Below are 7,835 nucleotides of genomic sequence, written 5' to 3' on the forward strand. Positions count from 1 at the left end.
GTACCCGTGGCTCTTTGTGGCAGGGGTGCACTGACCGGGGCTGCGGGCACTGCCTCCAGACCAGACACCCACCAGGCTGCAGAAACCAGACTTTCTCCAGCACCTGCCACCTGGCCGCAGGCCAGGGTCCAGATACACAAGCTTCCTTCCCAGAGAGGAGTTTCTGTTTCTGCAAAACGGAGCCGCTCTCTCCAATCCCGCTGCGAATCCATCCACCCACACAAACGTGAATGGACGTTCATAATTCTGCAGAGGCAGGTGCCCCCAACGAGCCTCGGTGGCCTCGGGTCAGGAGCACTACCATCCAGCACATGGCACTGGCCACCTGTCTTCCCCTTCCTGGAGACAGACGGACATTGGGGGTGGCCGTGGGGTGGGTGAGGGCCGGGGGCCTTCTGGTTCCTCTTTGTCCACACCAAGGCTCATGCTAGAATCTTCTTTCTGGCCATCAAATAACGGGAGGAATTAGCAACAGCCACACCCGCCCCTTTAAGTCGGCACGTGCCAGCTTTCTTATTTGAGACATTCTCACCTCTCCAAGAACCCAAATGAAGGTCTGGCCCCTCCCTCTGCACTCAGGACACGGCCCGGCCACCCTCACCCCAGGGAAGGGCCCGTGCATCCCCGGCTGGCGGGATGGCTTCGGGGATGTAGGCAGCATCCAGGTGCATGGGGCGAACCAGGTTGCCGCTGTGAGGTCCGACCACCCATGCGGACGTGCACGGTTCCCACCCACCTCTCCACGGCTCTGAAGCTCGATGCCGACGTGAAGCTGTCACTTAGTGCCGCTGTGGGTTTGATCTGGGGAAGCTGTCCTAAAGCGTGGGCAACACCGGGCTTCCTGTCACAGCCCCACACGGGAGCACGCACTGTGCTCAGAGGGACACACCTTACACTTGGGGCCTGGCTGTCGGCAGCCCGGCCCGCTGCTCCCGGCTCCCGTCCCAAGGGAGCCCCGTGGAGAGCCGCGTGGGAAAAACCGCGCTGTCTCTCCAGAAGACTGTGCACCTGCAGGACACACGGGGCACGCGGGGCCGGAGCACAAACAGCCCCGGGCACGGGCACGGGCGGCACAGGGCAGGTGGGAACCCGGCCTGGAGCAGGCGCGGGGTCTCCCACAGGCAGGCGTAAAGGTGCGTCCTCCGAGTTCCTCCCGAGCTGGTCATCTCACGGGAATCCAACGGTGTCCCTCTAATGATGACACACCACGGTCCTGGCCCTGTGGGGAGGCTGCCTCGGGAGGAAGCGACGTGCTCTACCGCTGAATGGGAGTCGGGGACCTTCCTCGCCTGAGTGAGGTCCCCATGGCACTGGTCGTCCCATTGTCTTCTGCCAGGCTTGACACCCACTTTCCACGGAGCCAGAGCACCTGCCCAGCCCACTAATGTACCTTCCACCCGGTCCCAGGTGCTGGGACGCTAGGTGCACCCTGGGACCCCACTGCTGGGGTGGGATGGGTGAGGCAGTGGGAGGCCCAGGCCACAGCGGGAGGGGACGGAGTACGGGGCGCCCACTGTCCACCCAAACCCATCCCAGCACCCAGAGGCTGTGGGGGTCTGTGGAGAAAGCAGCCTGTTCCTGTCCCGGGAGTGGGGAAGCACCAGCTGCTGGCGGGGTTCGGAGCCCCCACCCCTCGGACGGCCCCATCTTCCAGCCTCGCTGACCCCCAGCCCAGGGCACAGGGCACGCTGGCCAGCAAGGTGGCAGGGGTGCCCGCCCCTGGTGTACGGCCCGTGTCTGGCTGCATTGTTTCCCTGGGCCGGACGCTGCCCTCTGCACCCCCCTCGGTGCCGCCCACAGCTCACTTCCTCCCAGCCAGGCCTGTCTCAGGGTCAGGCTCCCACGCAGAGAAATGGAAAGCCAGGGCAAGTCCCCTGCTGCTTCCCAAGAAAGTCCCCACGGAGCCCCGCTCCCGCCCGACATTTCCACGAGGCTCAGTTTAGCCCGAGCAGGAAAGGGGATTTCTCTCTCCTGAGAACCTGAGAGTCTGACAGGCAGCCCCTAGTGTGGCTCCGGGGAGAGGGGCCCTTGGTGGCTGGGCTGCCCAAGAAGAGGCAAGGGGGTACCCTGCATGCCCCACCACGGGGTGCTAGGTGGGGACCTGCCTCACGCCTTCTAGAACGTTCCTGGGGCAACAGGGTCTGCAGGTACCTTCCAGGAACCAGAGGCCCCTGTGGAAAGGGGCCTGGAAGCAGGGATATTTGGGGTCAGGGCAAGGCGATGGAACAGAATGGGATGGCATCCTGGGCTCCAGCCACTGTGACAGCCCCTAGGGACCCGCTCCCGGGACAGCCCCTGGAGAGCTGGACACACATGCAGGAGACGCGCTCGGCACCCCCTACTCTCAGCCCTGGCCTCACAGCATCCTTGGGCCTCGGCTTCCCCTGGAGCCTCGTAAGGCTCCTAAGTCAGCCCTCCCAGGCCCTCCACCACCAGAGTCTCTCTCCCATCCCCCAATGGCCTTTCCTTTGATTTTCGCTCCTTCAAGTTCAAGGAGTCTGTGAGGCTTTAAACCGACTTTCATCCAATGAGCCCGTGATGGGCATCCACGCTGCGCTAGGCCCCTCCCTGCACAGGCCCTCAGGGAGGAGGTGTGGGGACAGCCTGCGCCAAGGCCCTGGAGCAGAGAGGTGCTTGGAGATCAGAGCTCCGAGCTCAAAGAGGTCGAGGTCCCCGTCCAGGCAGGGTGGGGCGTGGCCTCGAGGGGTGGCCCTTCAGAGCGTGATACACTCCACCCCGGGTGTGAAGAGACACCTGCCTGCACCTCCCAGGAGGCCAGGTGTCCCCTCCTGGCCCTGCTGGAGCCAGCACTCTCCCCACTGACCTGGTGACTACACTTTCACATGGGGTTTCCCCAGGGACTGTGTCTGTGGCAAGGACTCTGACCAGGAAATTCCCAGAGAACAGTCCGTGAGGGAGACTTGGCCTCCGGCCAGGCCAGGCAAGGTCAGGCCTGAGGAGCCTGGCATGGGCTCCTGCTGCGCCCAGGGCAGGAGAGCGCGGTGTCCCTGCATCAGCACGGGCCTCCCCTACAGGGACGCCACTTGTCTGCCTGTGCGCGGCCAGCCCGTGGTCAGACAGCGACCTTCCGGGCCGCGGACTGGCCTGTGGGACCAGGGGACAGCAGACTCGCTGTGGCCAGCAAGGGGCAGGGGGCGAAGCAAGGGTGACCAGGCCCCGGACGGCAGGTCACTGTCTGGGAAGCGACCCCAACTCTGAAGGCTGGAGGACCAGCCAGGGACGGAGGGCAGTCGCAGAGCAGGGCACAGCACCCGCAGGGCTCTGGCGCTCCAGGTCACTAGCTGCCCCGCCCGCGGGCGCAGGAGGGAGGCCCCAAGCGTGTGGGGGTCAGGCAGGTGGCCGTGCAAGGAGGGGCTCTGAGCTGGAGAGGGGCGCAGGAACCTGGGTGGGGGGCACAGAGAAGTCTAGCGGGCAGGGAGCTGCAGGGCAGGGAACCCCAAGAGGGGAAGAGAGGCCCAGGGGTGCCCCAAGGGGAGGGGCCACACCCTGGCCTTATTTAGAATCGACAGCGCCTGGAGTGAAGGGAAGCCTGCGGGTTCTAACCGTTCCATCCCCACGGCCGCCCTGCACCAGAGGTCCTACCCCTGCCCGCTGTGCCCCACGCTGGTCCACACCGGTGAGGATAGGGTGGGCCGTGAGGCCTCACTCCAGATCTCCAGTATGGCAGCCCGGTCAAGTTCACACACCAGTGCCAGCAGCCACCCATTCCCACATCCTGGCTCAGTCCTGGGGGCTCCGGAGACAGCGTGGCATGAGGGGCCACGGCGGGAGCGCGGGGGCACTTGTGTACCGGGGCCTCCCGTCCACACCTGCTAGTGCGCTCTCCTGAGACCCGCATGCCTGGGGTCATCATCTGAAGGGAGCTCGGGGTCTGAGGAGGGGGGCAGAGAAGGGCACAGGGGTGCTGGACCCCTGGGCGGAGCCCCCCACCTGCGGGGGCGCTGAGCTCAGGGGAGAGGAAGCCGGGGCCTCCCGGCCACGCGGGCACCTAGTTCCCGCCCCGGGCTGCCCTCGGATGCTGCCTGACCTCCCATGTGCCTCCTTCTTCCAGGCGGGGCCTCCTGAAGCCGCTTCACCAGCCCCACAGCAGACAGACAGCCTTCTAGTCCCTGCCCTTGAGGTCGGGGACCCCCAGACAAGCGGGGCCCACAGGGAACACACGTGTGTTCTCCCAAAGTGATTGCACCGACCAGAGTCCCCATTGCAGCGTCCTCTCCCATTGGGTCCAGGACATGGGGTCCTCTCTGACCTCTGGCCCCACCTTGCTGGGGCCACCCACTCCCATATTCCCCCCTGCTGCTTCTCTTCCAGGAAAGACTCCAAAGTCAGCCTCCCAGGCCCCAATGTCATCTCAGATGTGTCCTGGCAAGCACCAAACCCCGGTCACCCCCAGAACGAGCACCCCAGCGTCCCTCATTTCTGCTGGCTGGCATTCTCGGCCCCACTGGCTACAGCGGTCCCACTCCTCCCGGCCCACAGCTTGGCATCCCTCCACAGCCACTAAGGGACGCTCCAGATGCCACTCCACCGTGGCCTCCACGCTCTGGCCCCCGGGCAGCGCCCCAGGGCCTCCGACAGAGCTCAGCCCCCAGCCCCACGACTGCCCTGTGTCTCGGCCTCCTGGCAGCTCTCCTCCCCGTTGCCCCACCTGCCTGCCCCCTCCCACCTGTGCCCAGGGTGGCGTCTGCTCATGGGCAGGGATGGGGGACCTGGCCCTGTTCTCTGGAGCCTGCTTGCTGATGACCCGGCCACGTCGTCACGTCCCGACACCATCCTCACCCTGCACCTGCCGCCCTGGACTAACCTGCCCTGACCTCCCGGCACATCCAGAAATAGCTTCTTCACTCTCCCCACTTCACAGGCGAGGAAGCGGAGGCCCAGACCGCTGGGCAGCCCACCCGGGGCCACACAGCACGGAGAACGGAGCTCACGCGGAGTTAAGTGGCCCCTCGCCGTGCCAGGCTGACTCAGGAAATGCCCCCAAAGGACAGCAGCTTGGGGGAGGAAAGCCCAGGCCACCCACGTGCTCCTGTGACACAGACTGAGGAGGCCAGACGGGCGGATGGGGCTGGGTGGGCCGCCGGGCAGTCGTGGACATGCGCTACCATGACCGCCAGCCCCCGCGAGGGCAGCTAAGAGCCCAGGACCCCGGGAGGGCCTGCTGCCTCCGTGCACGGACCCGAGGGAGCCCCCGAGCACGCGTGTGGCAGCCACCGGCCTGGGGAGCTGGTGGCGCGGCTGCCGCCCGTCGCGTGGGAGCTTCGTGGGACAGGGAGGAGGTGACAGGCCGGCGGACGCGCGGGGGGGCCCTGCACCCGCAGGGGCTGAGCGGCTGGACCTGACGCTCACGTTGTCAAAATAGTTTCGGGATTAGAAAAAGAAAGTCCACGTGCAAGGTACTGCTCTTGGTACTTCGAGGAAACAGCTAAATATCCGTAATCCCCGGCCACTAACACGCCTGCTGAGACGCGTGTCCACACACCACGCGTGTGCCCGGGGCTCGCGGCCTGGCGGTGGCGGCAGGGGAGGAGCCGGCCCGGGAGCTCGAGGAAACCCGCCAGGCTCGGGGCTGCGGCCGCAGAACCAAGTCTCCCAGAGACCCAGCGACTGAGTAATACGGCGACTTTCTTAGAAACCGAGAGTTTCAGATCACGACGGAGACGCCCAGATGCACCGCGGGGGGGTCCGCAGCCCTCCTGGCGCAAGGCTCAACACGGAAACCGTTGGGTGCTCGTGAGGTTCCAGAAGCCTCCGCTGCACGTCCCGCGCCTAACGGCCGCGGGGCCCTTAGAGAACCCGGAGGGCGCGCCGCCTGGCCCGTGGGGGCTACCCAGGACCGGTGTGCAGCGTCCGCAGAAGGACCCAGAGAAGTGGCGAATCCAGGCCCTGCGACGGGCCCGGTGAGGCAGGAGCGAGGGCGCCAGGCACCTGGCATGGGCCGGACGGCCACCCCGGGGTGGAGCTGAGGGCACACTGAGCTCTGCCTGGAATCAGGGCTGGGGTTCGCCACTAACACCTCGAAGGGATAAAAACACAAAGAGACGCTTTATTAAATCTAAATTGGGAACCAGCCCAGAAAAGCAGAGGCTGGAAAGAAGGAACCTGAAGGGAGGACTCTTCCTCGTGGAGGAAGGCCAGCCAGTCACCAGGGTGCCCGCGAGCCCAGAACCCGGTCTCCCACGGCCCCCGCTGTGATCCCTGCCTCGTCCTGGGACTGGGGGGGAGCGGAGGCCACTGGGAGGGGCCGCTGGGGGCTGTGGCAGGGAAGGGTCACAGCACGTGGCCTGGACGCCAGAGTCGGGGTCCCACGCCCGGCACGTGCCCGCTGGGAGCAAACACCTGCAGCCCCGGTTAAGGATGGGGCCGGCCACTGTAGACCCACCTCCCAGGTTACAGGAAGCCGGGGAGGGGCCGGCCGGCCGGCCGGGGACCCCGAAGGGCAGCGGGGCCCAGAGTGCGGGTCACCGTCTGCAGCAAAGGGAACGTCCTCAGGAGCAGAGTCCAGGCCCAGAGACGCTGGGAGCCATCGCGGACCAGGAGGCATCCAGGGAGCGGCAGAGCCACGGCCACGGGCGGGCCTACGGAATGTCCTAGGGCAGGGAGCCCGTGAGGACGTCTCCTCAGCCCAGGACAAGTGTGTGAATGTCCACAGCTTCCCAAACAGCACGTCCAAACTGACGGACGCTCCGGGAGGGCAAGAGGCAAAGCGGAGGCCCTCATGGCTCTCTCAGGGAGAAGGTGCGGGGGCTCGCCCCCGCCCCAGGCCTTGAACTTTCCGGCACACACCGCACAACGGCCACTGCACACACCCGTGCGAACGGCCGCTGTGGAGAACGCGGAGCCGCGCACGGCGGGCCGGAGCGTGGAGGGGCCCAGCCGCCGTGGACGCACCATCACGGTTCCTCAAACACCCAACGTGGAGCCGGCCTGCGGCCCAGAAACCCCATGCTCCTCCACCAGAAGCGAAAGCAGGATCTCAGAGACGCGTCCGCACGGCCCAGCTCTCAGCGGCGTCCCTCGCGGCGGCAGCCGGGATGCTGGGACGGCCCACGGGGTGCCCAGGAAGGAGGGAGAGGCCCGCTGTGCCGCGACGGAACGTCAGCCTCCACGAGGGACGAGGCCCGGCCCCTGCTGCCACTCAGAGGCGCCTCGAAGGCTGCCTGGAGGGAGACGCGCCGGCCGTCGAGGCCACGTGCGCTGTGGTCCACTCCCCGGAGGCCGCCGGGGGCGCGAGGGCTGGACAGAGGGCACGGGGTGGGTGGGGGGTGGCACCTCCTGGGCCAGGGCTCCGGGGGAGCTGGAGGGGCCTGGACGCGGGCGGTGGGGACGCTGCCTGACCGCATGAAGGGGAGGAGCCCCATGGCAATGGGCACTTACAACGGCCAAACTGGTACAACGTGGATTGTGCCGCAAGCGGAACTGGTTCAGGAAATAGTCTCGACAATGAAGCGTGGGGACAGTCTCCCGTGTTCAGACCCAGACACCCCAGGCAAGTCACCCCTGCGTGTGGGGAGGGGCTGGAAGGGGAACGGGGCCCCTCGCCGCTCCTGTCACCGGGCGGCCGCGGGGCTGGGGGTGGGGGGACTTCCCCTCCGTCCCAGGCCGACAGTTGCCAGCTCAGTCATCCTGAAATTCAGGCCTCCCAGAACTTCCTAAATATTTCCTGAGACCGTGGCCTCAGACTTTCAGGTCCGAGAGGGGCCAACACGGGCCCAGGACAGGCGACGTCAGCCACCCCACTTCCAGGTGTTCTCGGGGTTTCTTCCCACTTCTCTGTAGGGTGGCTTGGGCTCTGTCCCTTGGCTCACCCCAAC

Source organism: Lontra canadensis, unplaced genomic scaffold (assembly GCF_010015895.1).
Source record: "Lontra canadensis isolate GAN:19392208 unplaced genomic scaffold, GSC_riverotter_1.0 scaffold29, whole genome shotgun sequence".
Lineage (NCBI taxonomy): Eukaryota > Metazoa > Chordata > Mammalia > Carnivora > Mustelidae > Lontra > Lontra canadensis.